Source organism: Mytilus galloprovincialis, chromosome 1 (assembly GCF_965363235.1).
Source record: "Mytilus galloprovincialis chromosome 1, xbMytGall1.hap1.1, whole genome shotgun sequence".
Lineage (NCBI taxonomy): Eukaryota > Metazoa > Mollusca > Bivalvia > Mytilida > Mytilidae > Mytilus > Mytilus galloprovincialis.
The window spans coordinates 54,064,608-54,090,453 of NC_134838.1; the positions used below are offsets into that span (position 1 = coordinate 54,064,608).

A 25,846-nucleotide genomic window follows, 5' to 3' on the forward strand; every position below is an offset into this window, starting at 1 on the left:
CTGTTTTCAGCGCCAGTAGTCCGTTTCATGGTTTATTAAGATACTGTTTTAATTTTCTTAGCTTTGCCCGTTATGCCTTTTTTTACCTCTCAGACAATATACAGAAATGGAAATTTTCAAATTCCATTGAATTATGTGTGCATGCCATCTTTGTATATATTGTATACATGTTGTAGGAATATATACTATATATGCCCAAACTCGGGGAAGCTTTTTGTCATATAATCTCTTATATACTGGGTTAAAATATCTACTCATATTGACCTCTGGACATTTACATACCAGATTCTCTGTTGTGTCTACACAATGGGAAAAAAACGATTTCTAGGTCAAAGCAAAATATTATCCGTCACTGGTCTATTTAGAGTCAAACAACAGGAACAAATACTTCATTCTAAAGTCTATTTCAATATTTAGTATTTGTTGCTGTTTCAATATGCTAAACATGTAGAAGATAAAACCTATCAAAGTGACATTTTGTCCCTTCAATTGAAAAGAAAATAATGGTGCAATTTGGTCCCAAAATAAGTTATACCAAACCATCCTGTCAAAATGTCAGCGCTTTTCAGTTTTATAAAAATAAAAATAAAACCTACTAAGAGTAGTTTTGTTCACATTGTATCAATTATGTAAGATAGTTAAAATATCAATATAAGTAAAATATTGCCAGCTGTGTCAAACTGTTTTATAAGTGTTATGCTTTGTGAACTTTAATATGATTTTCATTGATATTGTGCTAGCCAAAGATTTTAAAATGTTTTTCTTTTCTTTTTAATTCATTCAACTTTAAGAATTTTATTTATTTTATTGCATGAGGAAATAACATTAAAATAAAAAAAACAATCAGCATCTTTATTATAACAATTGTTTCACCGTCTTCAAATCTAAACTGTCCATTACACTGAGGATTTATAAGTTTTTGGATACCTGTTTCTGTGGGTTTTCTTTGGCACAAGGCAACAACGAATTCAAATGTCCAAAGAATTCAAATATTCAACGAATTCAAATGATCAACGAATTAAAAAAACTTCTAATCAAACGTATGCAAAAAATTAACAAAACCACGAAATCAAATATTAACGAAATGTTAGAGTCTACGACAATTGGTACCCAATTTAAATAGAAAATAAATGAATCTTTAGTAACTGATTTGTTACTTACGGAAAGATTAAAATTAAACCTCTTACTGAAGTCTTAGTTGTGATAAAAGACAAAGGATTTGCAAAATAGGAGATAAAGAGAGCTTTATATGTACAACCAGAATCTAAGAACTTAAATAAAACAATTTACACTATGATCTGAAATCATAAAAGATTGATCACTTGCTGACTTGCTGAATTGTCATATATTTGAAGAAAATGAACATGCCATATCCGTCTGTCATGCTATCATAACAGGTCAGATGAAAATGATAACAATTGACAGAAACTGCATTCCTGGTATGTGTATTTTCTGAAATGAATTTTAGAATGGATTTTTCTAGCGTTCAAATCGATATGTTTAACGATAACTTCAAATTTATACGATTCCAGAATATGTTTCGGAATATTGTAAACAGCATATGTTTCCAAACAAACAAAAGTACGTAATTATTCGATAATGTTTATCCTTAAATAAAATTACATGGACTGAATTTTCTTCTTGAGACTTTTAATGCCATATACAGATTCATTAATTCGTATTATGTGACATACAATGAATTTTAAACGAATCGCTTTTTTATTTTCTAGTATAGTTTGTATGTAGGGCAGTCAAACTGTTAATTAAATTGGAAATATTTTGCTGAAACATGTTCGCTGCATACAACTAAAGACAAAATGCAGCTCACACACTAGTGTTCTTACAGATATTATAGATACCATTAGAATTAACTATTTATGTATATTTTATTAAATTAAATTTACCAGATTTTTCTTATTGCATATGTAATTAAATACTCATATTTATAACGATACATCAAAATATTTTTACCTTTTTCTCAAATTAAAATTTGGTTATACAGTATTCAACTTGCAACAATTGAGCTATTGTCTAGTATGCTTGGTGTAGAGGTCTCATTACGATACATTCAATTTGTGTTTTTAGATTTATCTAAAACATAATATAATTAGAAGAGACAGGGAATCAAATTATATCTTTGAAATGCAAGCATTTTTTTAAGATTAATCATGATGATTTACCATCCTATAAAATAATTTTTTTAGTTTCAACGAATTGATAACCGAGAAGTATCGTCGGTTTGTCTTATATCAGTCACACAAGGCAAACTTCATTTACTAATCATCATTCTACTTGAGAATTTTTGCTAAAAGTGCCAAATATATAGTTTATTTCATTTACAAATATTCCCATTAATCATTTTATATACTACGTATACACTGTTTGATAACCTCAGTTTTCAAAACTTTATTTTTTAATAGTTTTAAGTTATGTTTCGACCTTTTCTAACCATCCCAACAATATTTTATTTAAATCTAAAGTAAAACGTATTTCTTCCTGTAGTATAATGAATTTGAAATTTTTAAGGAAGTGACTTGAAATCCCATTAATTTAAATTCAAATGGACTGTATGAAATTGTATAGGTTAACCTTGAAAGACAAACAACGAGTTTATAATTTTCAAAAACAAGATAGACGGTTATAAAGCGCAAAAATGGTTACAACTATTTTCAAAATATTGTTATGGATAACTGTTCTGTATCTTAAAGGTATGTAAACAAGAATATAACAACATGAAATGATGTTACGTCTGCTTCTAAAATGAGCATGTGTGTATCTCCTCTATCAGCAATGTTATCCCTCATCCAATATCAGATTATTTATCTGAAAATGAGATAAACCTTTTTTTTAAGAGGTATTAAGGGTCATTTTTTATACAAAAATTATGATTATCCATAATAATTATTATTGATGCTGGTTAATTGTTTTAACTGTCATACTGTAATTTTATTATTTATTTATTCTTATCTGAAATTATGGTTTAGGGGTTGTCATTAACTGGATTGAATTTTAATAATATCGTTATGATAGCATTTCGTTTTTTCATTAATTGCTAACAAAATAGATAAAAATCAAAGAGATGCAAGGAAATTAAATTATTTTTAATGCTTTAATGTCAGTAAGACCATTGGTTTCTTTTCATTACTTTGTAGCTACGTCCGAGCTAAAGGAAAACCAAAAACGAAATACATTTAAGTAAAACTATCAGGGTCGATTTGGACTTCAGTCAAATGTATGTCCCAAGTATTTCATTTTTTTTTTGTAAGAATATTCAAATATAGCTGAAGACTATTGTTTTGTTCCTTTAGAATCGTTGTTTAACCAGAACTATTAAAATTTAATAAATGACATTTAATATTTGTTACACCGGCGTATTTTGTAAGTTTCTGTCCCAAATCAGGGTGAGCCTGAAAGTTATTAGTTATCGCTGGTTACTTGTTCTTCATGGTTAATTATGTGGTATAGGTGTTGCAAATAGCTATATAACGACGAAATAGTAGAAAAATATATTTATAAATATATGATTTTAGAAAGGAATATCAAGATAGATGATAAAAGTGACGTCATGACATTTGTTAAATTAGTCGGTTTGTGCGGTTTTTTTTTCTTCAGAAAATGTAGACTTCGAAAACAGACACCTTTCAGTTGTCTCGTTAAACTCTTCTTAAAAACCTGGACTGGATTTTTGTACACCAGACGGGCATCTAGGAAAGCCAGTGTCAAATATCCGTGAAAGGCACTTAGAAAACCTTTTTCTCTAATTCTATGGAAATTTATCCCTTTCAGAAGCCATTGTATAAAAAAAATATTAATCATTGTGGTTACCGGTGATCTCAAAAAATCATTGGATGATTTTAATAGCCATAACCTCTTTATGGATGATTCAAAATATGCTAACAGGTGTAAATGAAATTGACAACTTTGTGGAATGTGAAAGGCACTCGAAGGGGATTTTCGTTTAACAAAAACAGAAAATTTATTCTTTATTCGTTAGAGAAACAGATTCTTACATAGTTAGCCGTGGATTGTCGGAATTATCAACTCGTATCAATGTTAGAATCCATATTTATTTTGTAGAGAAACGATTTCATAATATTCAAACTAAATGATGTACTGCTGTTATTACAATTACTTTCTAGGATTATCATTTCATTTATTCATTCTCAATCTTTGTTTTTCTACTCGTGGATTCAAGAGAATGTTTGCAGAGTGTAACTTTGTGATGAATGAAAACAATAAAAGCGCTTTTCTGTTATTTTGTTTTAACTTCTTTTCTTCGGTGTAACCTTATATAATAAAATAAGACCACATGTCTTTTATATCTTTTACTCAGAAATACGAGAATAAGATTTCATGTATAGGTTTTCAACTACTGCTAGGAAATATAGGTTGTGATGGCGACAATGATAACCCCCCCCCCCCCCCAAAAAAAAAAGACAAGGGGCTGCATGAGGTCTTCAACAAAGATAAGTGTCCCAATCTTGTATAACCCAAAAAACGAGACTATTTATACTAATGTATGACTTTGTCACGAAAGAGGCACTAAAGCAAGGCGTATATCTACAGATGCTGTCCATAAAACCGTTGTTGTTGGCAACATGTAAAACTTGATATGTATTATTTGCCAATTTATCTGTGCGTTATGAACGAGTGGTATTTTTACGTGAGAATATGAGACGGAAAATTTTAGAATGTTTAAGGTTGTACTTTGTAAATACATCTGTTTCTCAGACCACGTCTTTTTAGGGGAGATATATATTATATTCATTAGTATTATGTTTTGTTTACCAACTAATTCCGTAATATCATCTTTTTGTTTCATCTCTGTTACCAGTATATATACGTGAGTAGCAGCTCAACTGAAATTCTTCGAAAGATCAAAAGTGAAGAGAGGGTTGTACAAGTTTGAATTTTAAGAAATCATTTACAAGTTAAAAATATGCCGTACAGCCCTATATAAGACCTTTAAAGTATAGTAGAGCTATCCAATCTAGTATATATTTTTTAACGAAACTTCATAGTAAAAGTGAATAAGATTTAGCCGTTAAAGGAGTTCCTTAAGGAAATTGCATTGCCTATATGTACAGGATTGCTGCACCATTTTCTACATTTGAAAATGCCTGCATCAAGTCTGGAATATGACAGTTCTTGTCCATTAGTTTTTGATGTGTTTTGTCATTTGATTTTGCCATGTGATTAGAGACTTTCCGATTTGATTTTCCACTGAGTTCAGTATTTTTGTGATTTTACGATTTGTAGATAAGTCAATTGCTATGGACCTTGTTTACAATTTGAATTAGGATATCATATCATGTAAATGTATTCTGACGTTAAAAATCTCTTTATTTTAGCTTTACCATGTGTATCACAGAGTAATTTTCGAGGAACGTACTCTTCCGGCAAGTATGTTCATCATTATTCCATTATTAGTTTTTTGAGTATTCATACTTCAACTACAGTATTTATATTTGAGAGCACTCAATTTCGTTCTTGTACATCACCACCACGTATAAACAAGTGGTGTTTTTTTTTTTACAAAATGTTTTGAAATTTTGAAATACTAAGGCTATTTTACCTCAGGAATAGATTATCTTAGCTGTATTTGGCAAAACTTTTAGTATTTTTGGTCATCAATACTCTTCAACTTCGTACTTTATTTGGCCTTTTTAACTTTTTTGGATTCGAGCGTCACTGATGAGTCTTTAGTAGACGACACGCGCGTTTGGCGTAAATACAAAATTAAATCCTGGTTTCTATGACGAGTTTATTGCTATAGGAATTGAAGACAATTATAACCCAAGCTTGCATCCTATTGTATACCAGCCCAACGTCCCGTTTCTCTCGGAATTTTATATTGCTTTTTCGCAGTTTGCAAATATGGCTTCTATTTACAGGATTAAACCGCAAAACGGTATCTTCAAATTTAAACTCTTTCTGAAATTTCGAATAATATCTCTCTCGTGAAGAATTAGTTTCATCTTAAAAACACTTATCTCTGTCATATGACTTCTTTTAAAAATTCAGGATTTACATATTCTTCATTGTTACATATTTAAGTATTTGTCAAATAATTATCTGCATTTTAAAACTATTTAGTTCAGAAAAAAGCATTTTGAATTTTATCTATATATACACGAATGTATCAACGACACAAAAAGTGACGTCACATTTAAATTTTTAAAATGGAATATAAAATTGGGATCAAGTTTGTTATGGTGTTCTTTTCTAATCATTACAAGAATATTATTATAGAACTGCTTAGTCAATAGTAAAATTACAAAAATACTGAACTGAATTCAAAACGGAAAGTCTCTAATCAAATGGCGAAATCAAAAGCCCAAGCACATCAAACGAATGGATAACAACTGTCATATGCCTAACTTCGTACTGGCATTTTCTTATGAAGAAAAGGGTAGATTGAACCTGGTTTTATAGCTAGATAAATCTCTCACTTGAATAAATAAAGACAACAGTAGTATAACGCTGTTTAAAATTCATAAAACGATTGACAAAAAAAAACAAATCCGGGTTACAAACTGATACTGAGGGAAACACATCAAATATAAGAGGAGAACTACGACACAACAGAAACACCACACTAAAATGTAACACACAGAAACTATCTATAATATAACAATGATCATTTTCCCGACTTGGTACAGGAAATGTTAAGAAAAAAATTGTGGGTTGAACGTGATTTTGCGGCTAGCCAAAACTCGCGCTTTTTTTGGGAATGTTAAATATAACAATAAAATGACAACATAACATGACAGGACTATAGTACAAATAAATGCAAGAACATTCAAGACAAATACACAAATAACATTTCAATATGACATTTCGACATGCTAATAGCTATCAAAGGTACTAGTTTTATAATTTAAAACACCATACGTGCGTTTCATATACATAAGACTCACTAGTGACGCTCCGATCAAAATAGTAAAGAAAGCCAAACAAGTACAAAGTTGAACATCATTGGTCACCAAAATTTTAAAAAGTGGTGCCAAATACGGCTATGGTAATCTATGCCTGGGATAAGAAAATCCTTAGTATTTCAATAAATGCATACTTTTGTAAACGGGAACTTTATAAAAATGACCATATTATTGATATTCATGTATACACCGAAGTGCTGACTACTGGGCTGGAGATACCTCGGGGACTAAACGTCCACCAGCAGTGGCAGCGACTCCGTGGTGTTAATAGTTATCAAAGGTACCAGTCTCAGTCAGTCGCCTACATTGATTTTTTTGTCTATGGTCACGTCTTATTTAAATCATGAGCGTCACTGATGAGTCTTATGTAGACGAAACGAGCGTCTGGCGTATTAAATTATAATCCTTGTGGCTTTGATAACTATTAGTATTATTAAAGAATATTTCAAGGTTAAATTTAAGCTTGTCTTAAATTCTGTTTAAATTTACCTGTCGTAAAACACGACTTTTCTTTAGCCTCTTTTATGAAACCACACCTCTCGCTTATTTTAAAAACTCAAGGCTCTCTAACTTTGTACTTGTTTGGCTTAAGAACTATTTGATCTGAGCGTTGTTTGGCTTAAGAACTATTTGATCTGAGCGTCACTGATGAGTCTTATGTAGACGAAACGCGCGTCTGGCGTATTAAATTATAATCCTGGTACCTTTGATAACTTCGGTCATGTCTTATAATTTATTATGAATGTTAAAGAATATTTTCAGCTTGCAAGTGACTCAGCATATAGTGTGTTATTGTATTGTTTGCTACCATGGAGAACACACTTAGTTAAAACAGATTTATTTATAGTGGATGGGAAACAAGTTATTGCAACTTATATTAATCCCTTTCCACTTTGAGAGTGCGAGTACTGCCTTGTATCGACATTAGCCTGCTCTTTTTTGAAATCTACAAAGGTGTCTTTTACGTGCAAGAGATATTGCTCTCTCTTAACACTGGTCAGCCACTTATCGTCCCCTTCCGACGGACTATCATCGATTCTCAAGACCATACTCGCAAAATGGTGTTAAGGGAGAGCCGAAACTTCAGTCCCCTAAATTTTCTCCCTGGAAAAGGGTATCGAACCAGGAACCTTGGTTTTAGTAATCCGCTGCGATAACCACTACACCACGGCTCTCCTCTAACACACTTAAATTTTATTCATTTTGAAACTTCATCTTCTTTTTTGTTTGTCTTCCAACTGTTTTGAATTGAAAGCCACTGCAGAGTGGATTGAAGACAATATTCACGTCTGACTTGACAAATCATAGCCTTTAATCTGGGTTTTGATATGTATTGATACAAAATGAGCGACTCATTTTTTAATTAAACCTTAAAACAGCTCGATACGAATTGATTATCAGGTTTTATGCAAATTGATAAGTTGATATTATAAAATATCAGCTTCAAGTTACAAATTGATGTTTTTTTGTTTACAAATGCTTTATTTTGTCGTTTAGCTTTTAATTTATAAAAATGTTGACAATTTTATAATCTTTTTTTTCGGACTGTATCAATGCGTTAATCATCATAAAGACAATAATACTTCCAGGATTCACACATGATAACGTCGTCCGGGACAATGACGTTTACGTTACATGACCACGATTTTGATTTTTTAGAAAAGTTGAGTAGAGTGATTCAGGCAGAGAGCAGCCAGACAATAGTACAAGATTTGTTAACAAGTTGATAGTATGTTTGTCTAAAAAGTAAAATCTCAAAAATACTGAACTCCGAGGAAAATTCAAAACGGAAAGTCCCTAATCAAATAACAAAATCAAATGATAAAAGATATCAAACGAATGGACAACAATTGTCATATTCCTGACTAGGTACAGGCATTTTCAATAGTAGAAAATGTTGGATTGAACCTGGTTTTATAGCGCTAAACCTCTCACTTGTATGACAGTCGCATCAAATTCCATTATACTTACAACGATACGTGAACAAAACAGAAATGGTAGGTAAATAGTCAAAGTAAGGGTACAGCAGTCATCACTCTGTCACAATCTCAAAACAAACAAATATTTAACAAAAAAGCACAAAAAGCATCTATCAAATTTTAAAACCACGTGCATTGCTTCGCGTGTTTGACGTCATAAAATGTAAACGTCACATATAATAATCTAAGCCCTTTCATATTTCCATTGATACATATTTTCTTTACGTTTTGCAGGCTTTGGATATATTTAGGAATAGTAACAGTTTGTTGTATATTATTTCTCTCTGGATTAATATACTTCATAATGGAAATGTGCAATCGTAATAGACTACAAAGAAGAGAAAATCGCAGGAACATAATGATGTTACCTCTAAATGATATCGACGAATAGTGTAAGTTTAAAAAGTGTAGTTATAAAATTATTACGAAGGCATCTATTTCAGTACATTTATAAAAACCTACAGACTAGAACAATGCTCAAATATATTTTACAAATGTCAATCCGACGACAGTTAAAAAGACAATATTCCATCAATATAGTTCGAAAATTATTTTTATTGATACAATAACTCTTAATAAAGAGGTAAGAACAATTTACCTGTAATTTTTTTTGTATTTATAGAACAACTAATCGAAGAATTCAAATAGAGAAAAATATTCAACGAGTGATCAAATAGACGTGTTAGGAAAGTTGACACTACTGCTGGCGCTCGTGTTGGATGGAAGATGAATACAATATGACGTGTGGACCATCTCAAAAAGTACAAAACAAAATATTTGTGTTACCTGTATAGATAGGAGTGTTTGATACCTCTGAGATTAATCTTAAATAATCATAGTTACTTAAGTACGCAGGAGAAGATCAAAATAAAAAATATATTTTAAGAACCAGTAATGGTTTAACGGATACTTTTTTGAATAATTAATATTAACTTTTAAATAATCTATCTTGATCTAATGTTTTGTAAACAAATAGTAAAAGGGTGTAGTTGTATAACTACGAAAGCCATAACGGAACACTAAAAAAAAATTACCCGTGATTTTTGATTGACAATCCGTGATCTTAGATTGCTAATCTGTTATCTCGGATTGAAAATCCGTGATCTCGGATTGAAATCCGTGATCTCAGATTATTAATAGGTGATCTCGGATTGATAATCGGTGATCTCGGATTGATAATCTGGATTCATGAATTGCTCATCTGTGTTCATGAATTGCTAATCTGTGATCTCGGCGTGGTAATCCTGAACTGAATAACTATGACAATTGAATCATTTTTTTATACGACTTCCATTTACCGAAAGCTAGCTAAAAGTCATTTTAACAAACTATAAATAATTCAAGGTACATTAAAACAGTCGGATGAGGTTGGTATTTACTTTACGCTAGCGTTCAGTAACTGCAAGACTGAGTACTATAATATCAGTACGTTTTGTCGACTTAAGAAATAAAAAGATATCAAGACATTCAAAATTAAAGAAGAAAAATAACTTTAGATTCAGTTGACATTGTTTCCCACAGCTACAATAGTATACCCTATAACGGGCTTTCATCTATGTAAATACATTAAATTCGCCCTCTCCCACACACCCACATTGCCCAACCCCCATTGCTATCATGTTAAATAACATGTTCCTGCATTTTCGATTCAAATGGTTATTATGTTCTCGCTAACAAAATTGGAGGGGATCTTGTAACGATACCGTCTGTCTGTCCGTTTGTCAACTTTCGTCCGTAGCACCCTTGTTAACACTTTATATTCAATCGTTCCAGGATTTTGATCAAACTTGCTAATACTTAGTCCATATGAATATCTAGAATCCTATAAATTTTTGAGGTCAAACGTCAGGGATACTGTTAGACTTGTAATTTATTTTAACACTCTAGACTCGATTTTGACTTAACTTGGCATATACTTTGCCCTTATGACTATGATATTGAACCCAATTCATTTTCAAGTTCAGCCGGCAAAAGTCAATTGACCACAAATTGTTACACCATATAAGAGACATCAATTAAGGCACACACGCCGAGCGAACAAAATTTAGATAAAGGAACATCAGAGTTTTGTGTGTATGTTGAACACGTAATGAGACGTTTCAAGATAAACAGGGTCGTTTGGAACTTTTTGGAGACATGAAAGGAACGAACTAAATCAAATAGTTGAAATGTGTACCGGACTTGTCGAGATATGTTTTCGTATACAACCAATGCAACTGAATGCTGATGATAATAGGCACGTGACCAAATAATCCCAATTTGCATTTTAGAATAAATCATAGAGCATTCATCTTGTGTAAAAGGGGGAACTTGTATCTAGTTTCCAAAATATATTGTTTTATTCTTATTTTTATTTTTTAATCGTTCTAGAATGATAGTAAAACGATGGTTTATTTCCAATTCGCGGGGATAAGGCGGGACAAAAAACGTGTTCCTTTTTATTTTGCAGGAATTTGTTGATTTTGAAACTAGAATAAATATATATCCCCCCTTTTTCTCCACAAAAGGAAAAAAATTGCCTAATTGTTTTATCATATTTTGCATTCTTTAACCAAATAATTACAGTTACATAACTTGTTTTGTATGGTTATAATTATCTCTTCAATACTAGTACCCCACGTAATTTATTTAAAAATTTACATTTAGTTATTAATGTTGGGTCTTTAAAAAATGATTGAGTTGCTCACTATAAATAAAATAATTCAGTGGTCATACAGGTAATAAAAAAACTATATAGTATTTATACTTTTGGAGATGACCCCCACATCATATTGTATTCATCTTCCATCGAACACGAGCGCCAGCAGTAGTGTTGACTTTCCTAACACGTCTAATAACACATTAATTCAGGAATGCACGTAGTGCATGAGTTAATTGTTAGTGCTGTTCGGTCACGAGTTGAATGTTTTGCGATATTTGAATTCCTTGACTAGTTATTATTTTTATTACATTGGCAAATGGCTTTTTTAATGAAATTAAAGTAGAAAATGTAAGGAACTATATCCTTTTCTACGCATTCTCAATTTGTATTGAATCGCCGTTATCGACGTCTTGACAACGGCTATTGTTGTATGATGTCAGAGGAGTGAAATAACCACGTTTAATTCACATGTGAAGTTATCGGTTTTTATTTCACTGGGAAATCAATGTTATTCATTGCAACCAATGTAATAATTCATATTAAATCTTTGTATTCGAATATTAAAACAAACTATACATGGATTTAATTTTCAAATTATCATTACAGTCACTTGAATATAGGTGTTACTGTAAAATTCTACCTGTTGTCTAACCAGTTTATGAAATTGACAATACAACTGGGACATTTAAATTGACCAGTTGCCAGATTTAAATCTTATTGAACCTTGTTAGATTTACCTATGAAAATCCATGAAGTGACTTCACCTGTTCAATGTTTTTTTTTGGGTGGACAAACTTTTAACTGACTATTGTTGATTTAAAGATGAAAACAGCAAATATTTAGGAAAATATTATTTGATATTATAATTAAGTTTGTATTTAGATTAAAAACTATGATATGAGAAAAGAATTTGGGATGGGTGTACATTTTTGTACTTTAGAAAACAATCTTAATTATGCATGTACATGTATGCTAGGAATATCACAGAACAACAGATTATTTCTTCTCTACTATCATAGTCAAATACTTATTACAGTAAGTAAATAATTTTTTAAACTGTGTCTCCTAGCCAAATGAAAACTTGAACAAAAATTAATGGAAAACTTTTTATTTGTTTAATATTTTTAATTCTTCATACATCAAATCAAGAGTCACAACCTTCCTTGATCATCGGATATATCCACAGTGTTGGAAAATTCTTTCAGATAAAGATTGGTTGACACTATTTAAAACAGAGTCAGCTATTGCAAGTTCCATATGATATTCATAAAAATTATTTTCTCTTTTAATTCCATCCTTGATAAGTTTAAAACAGTACTCGCAAGTATTTAATTCTGGATGATATGGTGGCTGATAAATCAAAGTAACACCATTATTTGCAAATAAATACTCAAGATTGTTTTGAATCAGTCTAGCATGATGAAATCTACAGTTATCCATAATAACAATATCACCAGGACTTAATATTGGTGCACCATATAAACCATGGTTGAAAACATCACTAAAAAAGTTTAATAGATGCAAACTATTAGATGCACCTTCAACTAGATTGAAATAATCTATTCCAGTTCGGCTGTGTAATAAATTTAGTGTCAAAGTAGCATCAGATGCAAAACGTTGTATTTCTATTGCCTCGTGTCCATACAATGAATATCCATATTTTCTGTTACAAGTGGTTTCAAAAATGAACTTTCATAAAAAAAAATGCAAGTTGAAAGAATTTGTTGTAGAAAGGAAATTTATGTAATCATCAAAACTGGTTTCTACATTCAGTGTTTGTGATTCCTTTGCAACAGGTCGAATTTTCTTGCGAGTTAATAAAAGGTCATTTCTTAAGGCTCTGCATATTGAAGATTCAGTTGGACAAGTTTCTAATGTACAAACTCCAGTATCTAATAACTTATTTTGGATTTCTCTAATTTGTATCGAGGGACGGTTTTCTACAAAAAAAATGCAATACACTCTATCACATCATTAGTCATAATTGGTCTGGAATATTCTCTAGGTCTTTTGATTGGTTCATCCTTATAAAAGTACTTTTTGACTGTAGGTACACTAACTCCAGTTTTCCTAGCTATTTCAGATATTCTTTTACCACTTTCCTTTAAATGATGTATTTGAAATTGATCTGTTTCATCAAGTTTAATTCCTTTTTTATAGAATCTATTTGATTGTGAAATCATCATCCTTTTTTTCCAATGAATGAACTGTATTGAATAGCCTTTGATTTTACCTGTCTTTTTTGTTGTATAAAAAGAATTGGCTCTGTGACAAAAAAACTAACACCTTGCTTTTCACCTGAAGTCCAGAATGGATTATTCTACTTAAGTTTGTGGGAAAAAAGTTGAACATAATTTCATTTTTGTTTGTATTTTTAAGTTGTATTATCCTGGATATATTCAAAATTAAGAAAATAAAAAAAATTAAAAGTCAATTTTAGTTAATTTATAATTCAGGTACAGAAAAATCCTAGTAGAACTGAAATGTATAACAAGCTACAATTTCTGACCCCTCTTCTCTAATAAAATAGATATTCCCAGTGACCAATCAACCATGTGTTTAGGTGACCATCTTTATTACAAATTTATTTTTCAAAGTGTAAGGATGGATATTTCTGTGAGTGAATTTTTGCAACAATTAGGACCTGAATTCATGAAATATAAACAAACTTTTATGGAAAATGAATTTTGCGATTCAAGTTCACTACGTGCCATGAACATTGAAGTTGATTTGGACTACATGTTTAAAACTAACCCACTACCATTAGGACATAAAAGAAAGTTGCAATATGCACTAAAAAACTTAGAGTCAGTTACTTGCGCTGAAAAAAATGAAGTCTATATTGCACCCCCAGAAAGTTCATGTACTGAAAAAAAAACATGGACAAAATAAAAGAAAAATTGAAATCAAATTTGCAACTTAAAGAAAAAGAAAAAGCAGATTATGTTCACAAAAGAAGGCAGATGGACATAATAATCAGTGACCCCGACCCAATAGGGCCATTAAAATCCACAAGATTTGGCAACTGTCACATGAGGGGCCACAAAGCAGATGGAAATAGGGGAAACAAACCCTGCACACTCCCGCCATGCAATGCCTGGAAAGACTGTGGACAAAAAGACAAACACACAGATTATACAGTCCAATGTAAACAATTTGATAAAGATATAAAAAATGCTGACAAAGAGATAGAAGAAATGTCGGGTGAAATTGCACGTTTAACTTCCTTTCAGGAAAAAGCCAACTCCTCCTTTATTGGTGTTATCAAGGAGAGATTGAGACAAACAAATAAAAAAAAGTACATTAATAGCAATGTGTTAATGAGAGATGTTATCTACTTGAAAGACTTTTTCAATAATGAAATTCCTAATCATCCTCAAAGTCTTGATGAAGAGGAATTTTCCCAAATTTTGAATGATCAAGCTAAAAAGACTCTTGCAAGACATCAAATTAAAAAACAAAAAATTTATGACGACATATCAGATGAAGAACCCAATGGGTAATTGTATAGAACAGTATAGGGCAGCTATCGGGTTATTTAACTTATGTAGTTGCACATTTGGTCTCGGTAGTTTAAACTCACAAACAATTGATAGCTCTATAATAGAAATATTACTTACCAATTTCAGATGTTCGTTTCTCGTCGTCTCTCTGTCACTACTCCAGAGCTTAAATCCGAATATAAATATTGTTTTCCTGCTATATGTTTTAAATTTCATTCTTATTATTGGAAATATTGAAACTAATCCAGGTCCTAGCTCAGATATTATAAATGAGTCTACCTCAAGTATAAAAGAAACTGCCTCACTATCCATATGTAACATAAACATACGCAGTCTAAGACATAAGCTAAATTTTATCCAAAACTTTGCTGATGAATTTGATATAGTAACTATAACTGAAACTCATTTAGATCCAAGTGTTAACATTGACGATTTGCAACTTTGCTCATTTTCGAAGAATATAATCCGAAAGGATCGTAACAGTGCAGGCGGAGGTATTATAATCTATGTAAAAGATGATATATCCATTGCACGAAAAGGTGAACTCGAAAACCATATTGATGAGACAATATGGGTCGAGATTAAAGGTAAAGGTCAATCATTTCTTCTTTGTTGTACATATAGACCTGAGTGGACGGACAATGACTATTGGACACGACTTAATTATTCACTGGGATTAAGTTACCAGCTAAGCGAGAATATTGTTATAACAGGAGATTTGAACTCTGATTTATTTTCCATTCATAATAATAAATTATATGATACACTGAATCTTTTTAATCTAGAAAATGTTATAAATAAACCAACAAGGGTGACTGCACATAGTAGCACATTACTTGACCCGATTATAATCAGCGATACAATTAAATATTCAATTGCCGACGTTCTTAAATTACCGTCTGAAATAAGTGATCACGATGCTTCTGTAATATTTTTAGAATGTCCGATATTTGCAACCAAATCATACAAAAGAGAAATTTGGTTGTACGATAAAGCAGATCTAAATAAATTTTCTTTAGACCTTGATTCTGTCAGTTGGGATGAACTTTTTTCTGATGTTGAGGATGTTGACGAGATGTGCAATATATTTACTCAAAAACTCCTAGACATAGCCAGGCAAAACATTCCAACTCGACATGTTTATATACGAAACAATGACCGACCATGGTTTGACAATGAATTAAGAAGAGAAATTCGTAGAAGAGACCGTTTTCGTAAAAAAGCCTTAAAAACTCAAAAAGATTGCGATATCGATAAATATAAAAAGCAGAGGAACAAAGTAAATAATATGAAAAAAGCTGCAAAAGAAAAATTTGAAAGAAGTTTGGAAAATCTTATATTAAATAACGTGGCTAACCCTAAAACTTATTGGAAAATAATGAAAATGCTTATAAAATCAAATAAAGGTTCTGGTGATTTACCCCCACTTAATAATATTATTCACGATGAAAGCATGGACGATGTAGTGTACGGAGACGACGAGAAATGTAATCTGCTAAATAAATATTTTAGTCTGATTTCTTCCCTAGAGGAGGAAGGTGTTCCTATACCCGAAATTAAGCCAAGAACAAATATTTTTTTAAAAGACTTGGTAATTGAAATAGATGAAATAGTCGATATAATTAAAACTTTAGATCCTAATAAGGCATCTGGTCCAGATGTCATAAGCCATAAAATGTTGAAAATGTGTCCTGAAAAAATAGCAATTCCCTTAAAAATAATATTTAATAAATCCCTACAACAATGCAAATATCCCACCAGCTGGAAGATTGCTAATGTAATAGCATTTTTTAAAAAGGGGGATAGTTCGTTACCATCTAACTATAGGCCAATATCGCTTATAAGTTGTGTAGGGAAAATAATGGAGCGAGTTGTTTATAAACATGTCTTCAATCACCTACACAGAAATAAGTTAATATATGAATACCAGTCTGGTTTTCTGCCAAAATATTCGACAGTTCATCAGCTTTTAGAAATTTATAATTCTATATTAAATTCATTAGAAAATAAAGAAATTAGCTGTTTTGTTTTTTGTGACTTTTCTAGAGCATTCGATAAAGTTTGGCATAAAGGATTGATACATAAAATGAAGTCATACGGTGTTGACGGAAATTTATTAAATTGGTTTCAAAGTTACTTAAACAACAGACAACAGCGAGTTGTTATTAAACAATCTTCCTCTGAACTTTGCAGTATTTCAGCTGGTGTCCCACAGGGTTCTGTTTTGGGACCGCTGTTATTTATTATCTATATTAACGATATTGCTGAACACTTGATTTCTTTATGTAGATTATTTGCAGATGATACATCTCTGGGCTACTCTAGTCGTGACACGACACAAATACAATCAGTGATCAGTCACGACCTGAGTGAGCTCAGCGAATGGTCTAAGAAATGGCTGATGTCCTTTAACCCAGCAAAAACAGAAATAATGTTGTTTTCAAACATTGAAACTCCAGAAATGAATTTCACTTTCAATGATAAGAGGATTGAAGTTACAGACTTCCACAAACACTTGGGTGTTACATTTAGTAAAGATGCTAAATGGAACACCCATGTGGATAATATCATAAAAAATGTATCTAAACATTTAAATGTACTTAGAAAATTAAAGTACAGGATAAGTAGGAGCAACTTAGAAAAGCTTTACTTGACTTTTATTAGACCGCTTCTCGAATATGCATGTGAAGTTTGGGATAATATGGGTGTGGGTTATTGTAAAAAATTAGAACAGCTGCAGCTTGAGGCAGCCAGAATTGTAACAGGTCTTCCTATTTTTACAAGTAATAGAATTATTTATGATGAGATTGGTTGGGAAACTCTAGCTGAACGAAGAGAAAGAAGGAAATTACAATTATTCTATAATATTCAGCATAATAATGCACCAGCCTATCTTTGCAATTTAATTCCACCAACAATCCAAAGTACAGCTGTTTATCCATTACGTAATGGGAATGATTTAATATACCCTTTTTGTAGACTTTCATTAACCCAAGAGTCCTTCATACCTTCAACAATACGACTGTGGAATAACCTTAATGTGGTGACACGTAACATTGACTCTTTAGGTAAATTTAAAACCGAACTAAAAAATCTTAAATTAAATTCAAAAGCCCAAGTACCAAAACATTATGACTCTGGCAATCGTAAACTCAATATTATATTGACACAACTTAGGTGCTCAGCTTCTTTTTTGAACTATGATCTTAACAGAGTCAACATTATTTCAGATCCGTCTTGTAGTTGTGGTGCTAAGTTCGAAGATTCACGTCACTTCTTTTTTTATTGTCCTAAATATTCGAATATAAGAACCAAATTATTTAATAATCTAAATTGGTTACCAGACAACTCTCTACTAAATTTGAACACCTTAACCTCCGGCGATAAGTCTTTAACTAATGTTGAAAATGAAAGAATTATAAAGAATGTATATGAATTTATTAAAGAGTCTAAGAGGTTTCTAATTGTGTAATGTAACATATAATAAAGTGCAAATACATGCATATTGTGTATTACCACTCACATCACCACACACCACCTTTTCAGAGTTCAAATAATTTATATATATATACATAATGTATTGTTTGTATGCATGCTTTGTAAATATTCTAATGTTATAAATTGTTATGGGAGAAGACTTTATAAGTTTGATTAACTTGTGTCTCATCCCTTTTGCACATTTACGCAAATAAAATATGTTTAAACTTTAAACTAAGAACCTCCCCAAAAGATTCAAAAGGTAGTAACATCCAAGCCTGAAACCCCATTGATAGCCCCACAAGCTACCAAAGTACAACAGATGGATTATTCAAATCTGTTTATGCAGAATCCATTGCAGAATTCATATCAGAATCCATATCAGAATCCATATGGGATGTATGCAGCAGGCTATTATGGTTATAATCCATATATGTTGTATCAACAAGGTCTTCAGCAGAATGTGGAAGTTAAACCTCCACTGCCACTTGGACCTCCCCCAGACTCTGAATAATTAACCAAGCACTAAGAATTCAAAAAGTGCTTCAAATGGATTTGAATTAATGTGTGATTAACTTTAGTTTTTTCAAAGATATTCCTGGAATGGAATTATTAATTTCTATATTTTAATGAAATTGAAAATATTGATTATTTGGGATTTACTGATTTACTCTTGAAAGTAATAATTTGTGGAATTATGAAAGTTGGTACTACTGATACAAAAGTTAGAAGTGATGTAATATATTTTAAAGGAGGTGTTACTGATTCAAAATTTGGAATAAATTTTTGAAAGGAGGTATTAATGATTCTAAATTTATAATGAAATGGAATATATTTTCAAAGGAGGTGGTATTACTGATTCAAAGTTTATAATGAAATGGAATATTTTTTAAAGGAGGTATTACTGATTCAAAGTTTATAATGAAATGGAATATATTTTAAAGGAGGTATTACTGATTCGAAATTTATAATGAAATGGAATATATTTTCAAAGGAGGTATTACTGATTCTGAATTTACAATGAAATGGAATATATTATAAAGGAGGTATTACTGATTCAAAGTTTATAATGAAATGGAATATATTTTAAAGGAAGTATTACTGATTCAAAGTTTATAATGAAATGGAATATATTTTAAAGGAGGTATTTCTGATTCAAAATTTATAATGAAATGGAATATATTTTAAAGGAGGTATTACTGATTCGAAATTATAATGAAATGGAATATTTTCAAAGGAGGTGGTATTACTGATTCTAAATTTACAATGAAATGGAATATATTTTAAAGAAGGTATTACTGATACAAAGTTTAAAATCAAATGGAATATATTTTAAAGGAGGTATTACTAATTCGAAATTTATAATGATATGGAATATATTTTCAAAGAAGGTATTACTGATTCAAAGTTTATTATGAAATGGAATATATTTTCAAAGTTGCAATATCTGAATGTATCTAAAGTCAGATATATAAGGAGAAAGTATTAGTTTATTCCAAAAACAAGTGTTTTGTGTGAATTTCAATCTGGTTAAAACCGCTCTGTTCTTTAATTTGGATAGGATTTACAATTTACAATGAGAAAAACTTATATTGGAGAGAATTTGAAGATGTGTTAATTTAATTTCAATCTTGTGATTTTGAAAGAAATTTACAACCAAAATACAGTGTCTTATTTTCAAACTTGCAATTTGGAAAGGATTTTTAAATAACAGAATATTATTTCTGTGTGTATTTCAACATGTGCTAGTAATCTCAACCCAAGACTTGATTTATGAATTTGAAAATTAAATAAAATTTTGAATCATTATGAATACAATTTATTGTCTTCTTACATGAATACACTTTCATACAAAAAAAACCAAGACAGTTTCCTTTTTTCTCTCTTTTGATGTTATTTAAGTATATTTTTGCCAGATTATATTCAGATTATCAAGAACTGAATTTGAGTTATCTCCCATTATAGATGATAGAAAACTAAGTACAGAAAAAATTCAATTCTTTTATAGTGAATTACAGTAATGTCATGCAGAACAATTTTTTAACATTTTAGAATTAGTGTGGATATTATGCTAAGATTTAAACTATCAAATTAGAATTTTGTTGATCTGAATTTAGTCTTTCCTTTACAAAAAATACTTATATAACATTCAAACAAATTATGTCCTTGAATTGTACATTTCATCAAAAGGTTGATCTTGTGGATTTGTTGGAGGCTGTTCTCATTCAAATGGTATGATTCTATGTTGTTTTTATGAGTTATTTCAGACATGATATGAATAATGTGTAAACACCAATGAGAGACATCAATCACATATTTCTTAAACTGGTAATAGTTATACCAGAGATATTTAGAATTGGATGTGGTCATCGTGGTATTATTGGTCAACTTTCTGTATTGATAGCCTTGACAATTAAATGTTTGCACAGTAGTGCTGTAAAAAGTTTAGAGCAAATTTCCATATATTATGCAATATGATTTGTCTGGGTTATACACATTGATTAATCTAGTTGTTATATTCCGGAGATATAAAATTCTACAAAAACATGTACTGTTAAATTTACAGTTTGAGCTACTGTAAATTGACTTCAGCATACAGATACAGTTTTGGTAAAAACAAGCACATTACCATTAAACCCATTTGTAGTTAATTTACCATCATTTTCATCAACATTGAAATTTTTAGGCTCTGAATGAATTAAATCTTTTTAAAGAAATTTAGTAAATATTTTCTTTTCCAAGACTAGCAAATCTGATATATGTATGTGGTCAAGGAACACAGCTATTGTCCCTTGATTTTCCTTGTCCAATATAGTCCCTAGTGCGGACAGTGTAGTACTTCCTTGCCAATCTTTTTAAAACCCACTTCAAATTTATTTCTTCATGTTTTATGCCTCAAATAGCAAGTAGGGGGATAAGATTACAGCTTATTTCCTAAAGCATGTAGAGCAAGACTTTAGTTAGCTTGCTTGCTTTGTTTTTATATTGTACAATCATTAAGATAACACCCAATTAAATTCAAATATTATTTATACAGGTTAAACTATGTCTATATATATTGTTTAAAGATGTCAATCTTATTTTCAAAGCTTGCATAAACAATTATACAAACAAAGCAAGCGAGCCAACCAAAGTTTTGCTTTACATGCATTAGGAAATTAGCTGTAAACTGTCAAAATAATTGATCCATGAATTTTAAAGTAAAGTAGTGATTTGGTTCAGCTGCAAAAAGGTGAAATATTAGCATTCCAGAAACTGTCAACAGATTTTAAAACCCCTTTGCATAAATTGTCCATACTTTGAGTTAGAGCCAATGGAGTTTTCTATAACTTGTCCCAACACATTGTTAAAATATGATTGAGAAAGCGCAGGTGGTATATCTTTATATCCATTTATTGTACATTTTATAAAAGATATGCACCACGAAATAACTGTGTTCTCAGAACAAGTAACTGAACATGTGATCCTCTAAAATCATGCTACCAAGACTCTCCAGATTTCTTTAGGAATCAAAATTTCATCTTCTTCCCCCGTTTTGAATGACATCATCCGATAGATTATTTGCAAGACAAAACTTCACAGCCTTGTTATTTAAAGCAGGTGTAAGAAACTTACTCATACTAGTGCTTACTGATATGTGTCAAAAATTGTTAAAAACAGGTTATGGGACATAGGCCTTTCATAACAAGAGTGCTCACACCGAAATGTATTGCCTGTGTAAGGGACCATTGATTTCAAGTTGGAAGTCCTAAAAATAACGTTTTACTACAAGTATCCCATAAACAGAACATGATCAAGGGAAATGAGACCCGGATCAGATGAATCAAGCCAGAAATACATGAACACCTAAAAATCTTTCCATACACCAAATATAGTAGACCTAGGCTTGTAGTATACAAGAAACAGACAAAACTATGAAATCATTATATTGAGAAGAACCAAGTGAAAATGAGATCAAGGTCAGATGAGAACTGTCAGGCAGGCACTCATATACACCCCACAATCACTCTATACACAAACTATACTTGACCTATTACTTGAAGTTTAAGAAAAACTGACCAAAACACAAAAGTTTAAAATTGAGCAATGAACCACAAAAATGAAGTCAAGGTGAAAAAAAAAACTGACAGACTGACATGTACAAAGTACAATATCTTCATATATCAAGTAAAGTTAAAATTTTGCATACAGTACTTATTAAAAAAACAGACCACAAACACAAAAAAACTGAAATTTATCCACTAAACCATAAGAATAAGATAAAGATCAGATGGCACTTAGACATGTACACCTTACATTCAATAATTATCAAAGGTTCCAGGATTATAATTTTATATGCCAGACACATGTTTCGTCTACATAAGAATCATCATTGACGCTCAGATCCAAATAGTCAAATAGCCAAACAAGTTCATAGTACTGAAAATGGAAAAATTATTATCTCATGGGAATTATCATGGAAAAGAAACAAAATGTTTAATTCATAAAGTGTATATAGTCTAATGTACTGGTAAAGTGAAAAGAAAAAAAGATAATGGATAATCAAATATTGCAAAAGTCTGTACCTGTTTTTAGGGATATATCATGGGAAAGTTAACAGAATATTGATATAGAGAGAAAATCTATAGTTATATAGTGAAAAGCGTGAACAAATATTCAAAAGCTTTCATCAGGTTCATAAAATCAGAGAAATGTCAAAAAATTATTTCAGATAAAGAAAGGGGAATACTGGATGAGATGTAAAATGTGTAGAGTAAATAAAATAGTTCATTCAAATATGATTTTGATATTTCAATATGAATATACATAAACAATTTGTACAAGGAACATATTAAAAACAAGTTATTTTGACTTATTTCCCATTAGAAAAAGCCAAAGAGATATTAAAAAGTTGGGTTTTTTTTCAACAATATATGGCTTGCCTTCTTCTAAAATTTTAAATGATAGTAAAAATTTTCTCTAAATGTTGTGGGTTTTTTTTTGGCATTTGAATGACCAATTATTTCAGGGAAAACATCCATTTCCATTACAAAAAGACTAACAACAATTTTAATTTCTTTACCTGTTTTAGGATTCTCTAATAAAAAAAACATAAGTTTGTGTCTTGTTATCATTTATAAGTGGTCATATTCTAGCATTATTCATACCATATAATATAATTTAGACTGAATGCATATTATGTTTGTTATTCAACAAAGATAAAAACTGAAGCCTTGATGCTATATTTATAAGTTAAAAAAAAACTATTTCAATAATAATGCAACAGTAACAAATACACAGGTGAAGTGATAGGATAAGAAAAGCTTCAGGATAAAAGCATGCTGAAAGTTTTGGTTAGGTGAATAAAAATCTTTACAGGTAGCATCAAGGTAGATTTAAATCTACCAAACCAACTGGTCAATTTAAATGTCCCTATTCTATTGTCAATTTTAAAAACAGGTTGAGCTACAGGTAAAGTTTTACAGTAACACCTATACTCAAGTGACTGTAACATCAAAATTTTATTCAGTGCTCCCTGTAGATATCTATGATTTGGAAACAGGAAATTTACATAAAAACACATCATTCGTCCGCGCAATTTGTCTGATGTTAGGTTTTTGATAAATTTTCTTTTGAACATACTTTTGATATACATTCAAAAACAGTGTAATAATAATTTTAAAAACTTTACGTCCGCACAATAAACAGTTATCTTTATCTGCAAATTCAAAAAAAGACTGGAATCGGTAAAGATGAAAGACTGAAGATATTCCCCTAAGATAGGAAATGTTTTTGTAAATGCTCATCAATTCTACTTCGATTTATTGTTGTTGTAGAACAAAACTAGGAGGAAGAGAAATGATAGAGAAGTTCTTGATACATACAATTTTGGAAGACTCGGAAGGATTAAAATCTTGTCAAATTGTATTGACACTTGATTATTGTTCATGTTTTTGTTCATTTAAAAATTTGATCTTATATATTTATGTATGCAAAAAATAATTATAAACCTGAAACATAAACGCAAAAGATGAATGTATGATACGAGTAATTATCCGCCCCGAAAAATATTATAAAAAAATGTCATTAAACCTAACAAAACAAAACGTTCAACTGTATCAACCAACGGAACGAACAGAAAATAACTGTCATTTTCTGACATTGTACAGGAATTTTCCGAAAAATACTAGTACGGTATTTTTTTATTATAGGATTAAACGCCTTTTTAAAGGAATTTATTGGTGTATAAACTCGACCAATTCACTCACAAACAAATGAAAGTCCGAAGGACTTTTATGACATATTTGTGAGTGACTTGGTCCAGTTTATACACCAATAAAATTCTTCAAAAAGGCGTTTAATCCTTATACCGTGGAGATCACTTCTAACCTGTCATTAAATCTGTCAGAATCTGTCAGGAGAACTGTCAGCCTGACACCTTTTAGTCAGTTTTAGGTTAGAACTGTTCTAGCTAGAACTGATTTGGTCAGTTCTACCTAGAACTGATTTGGTCAGTTCTACCTAGAACTGATTTGGACAGTTCTACCTAGAACTGATCCTGACAGTTCTACCCTAAAACAGTTTTAGACAGTTCTACCTAGAACTGACCAAATCTTTGGTCAGTTCTACTTCTAGAACAGTTCTGCGTTTAGAATTGATTACAAATTCTACGGCTAGAATTGATTTATAAATTCTAAGGCTAAAATTGATTTATAAATCCTACGGCTAAAATTGATTTATAAATTCTACGGCTAGAATTGATTTATAAGTTTTAAGAACTCTTTGTCTATCTATAAAGGCTTCGGCAAAATAGCGATTAATATTATAAAGAGTTTTGCTATTTTGCCGGCACGAGAACATGTTTAACCCCGCCATATTCTGCATGTATGTGACTGTTCCAAGTCAGGAGCCTGTTATTCAGTGGTTTTCTTTTGTTGATGTGTTACATAAATTATTTGTTTTCTTTCATTTTTTGAACATAAATTAGGCCGTTAATATTGGGGGGGGGGGGGGGGCATTATTATTTCAATTGTTTTACATTTGTCATTCCGGGAGTCAGGATGACTCGTTTTACAAGCTTTGAATTTTTCGAAAAACTAAGAATTTTCTTACCCCAGGAGTAGATTACCTTAGCCGTATTTGGCACAACTTTTTGGGTCCTCAATGCTCTTCAACTTTGTATTTATTTGGCTTTTTTTACTATTTTGATCTGAGCGTCACTGATGAGTCTTATGTAGACGAAACGCGCGTCTGGCGTATAAAAATATAATCCTGGTACTTTTGATAACTATTTACACCACTGGGTCGATGCCACTGCTGGTGGACGTT

At 31.0% G+C, this 25,846-nt stretch overlaps 1 long non-coding RNA gene across 1 annotated transcript; it reads left to right on the forward strand.

Annotated features, from left to right (window-relative positions):
* The first annotated feature begins 2,572 nt into the window (after positions 1 to 2,572).
* Positions 2,573 to 24,557, forward strand: LOC143082385 (uncharacterized). The gene is made up of 4 exons (XR_012980384.1): positions 2,573 to 2,708; positions 5,352 to 5,403; positions 9,152 to 9,309; positions 24,355 to 24,557. It is a non-coding gene; the product is annotated as an uncharacterized LOC143082385 (long non-coding RNA).
* The last annotated feature ends 1,289 nt before the right edge of the window (positions 24,558 to 25,846 follow it).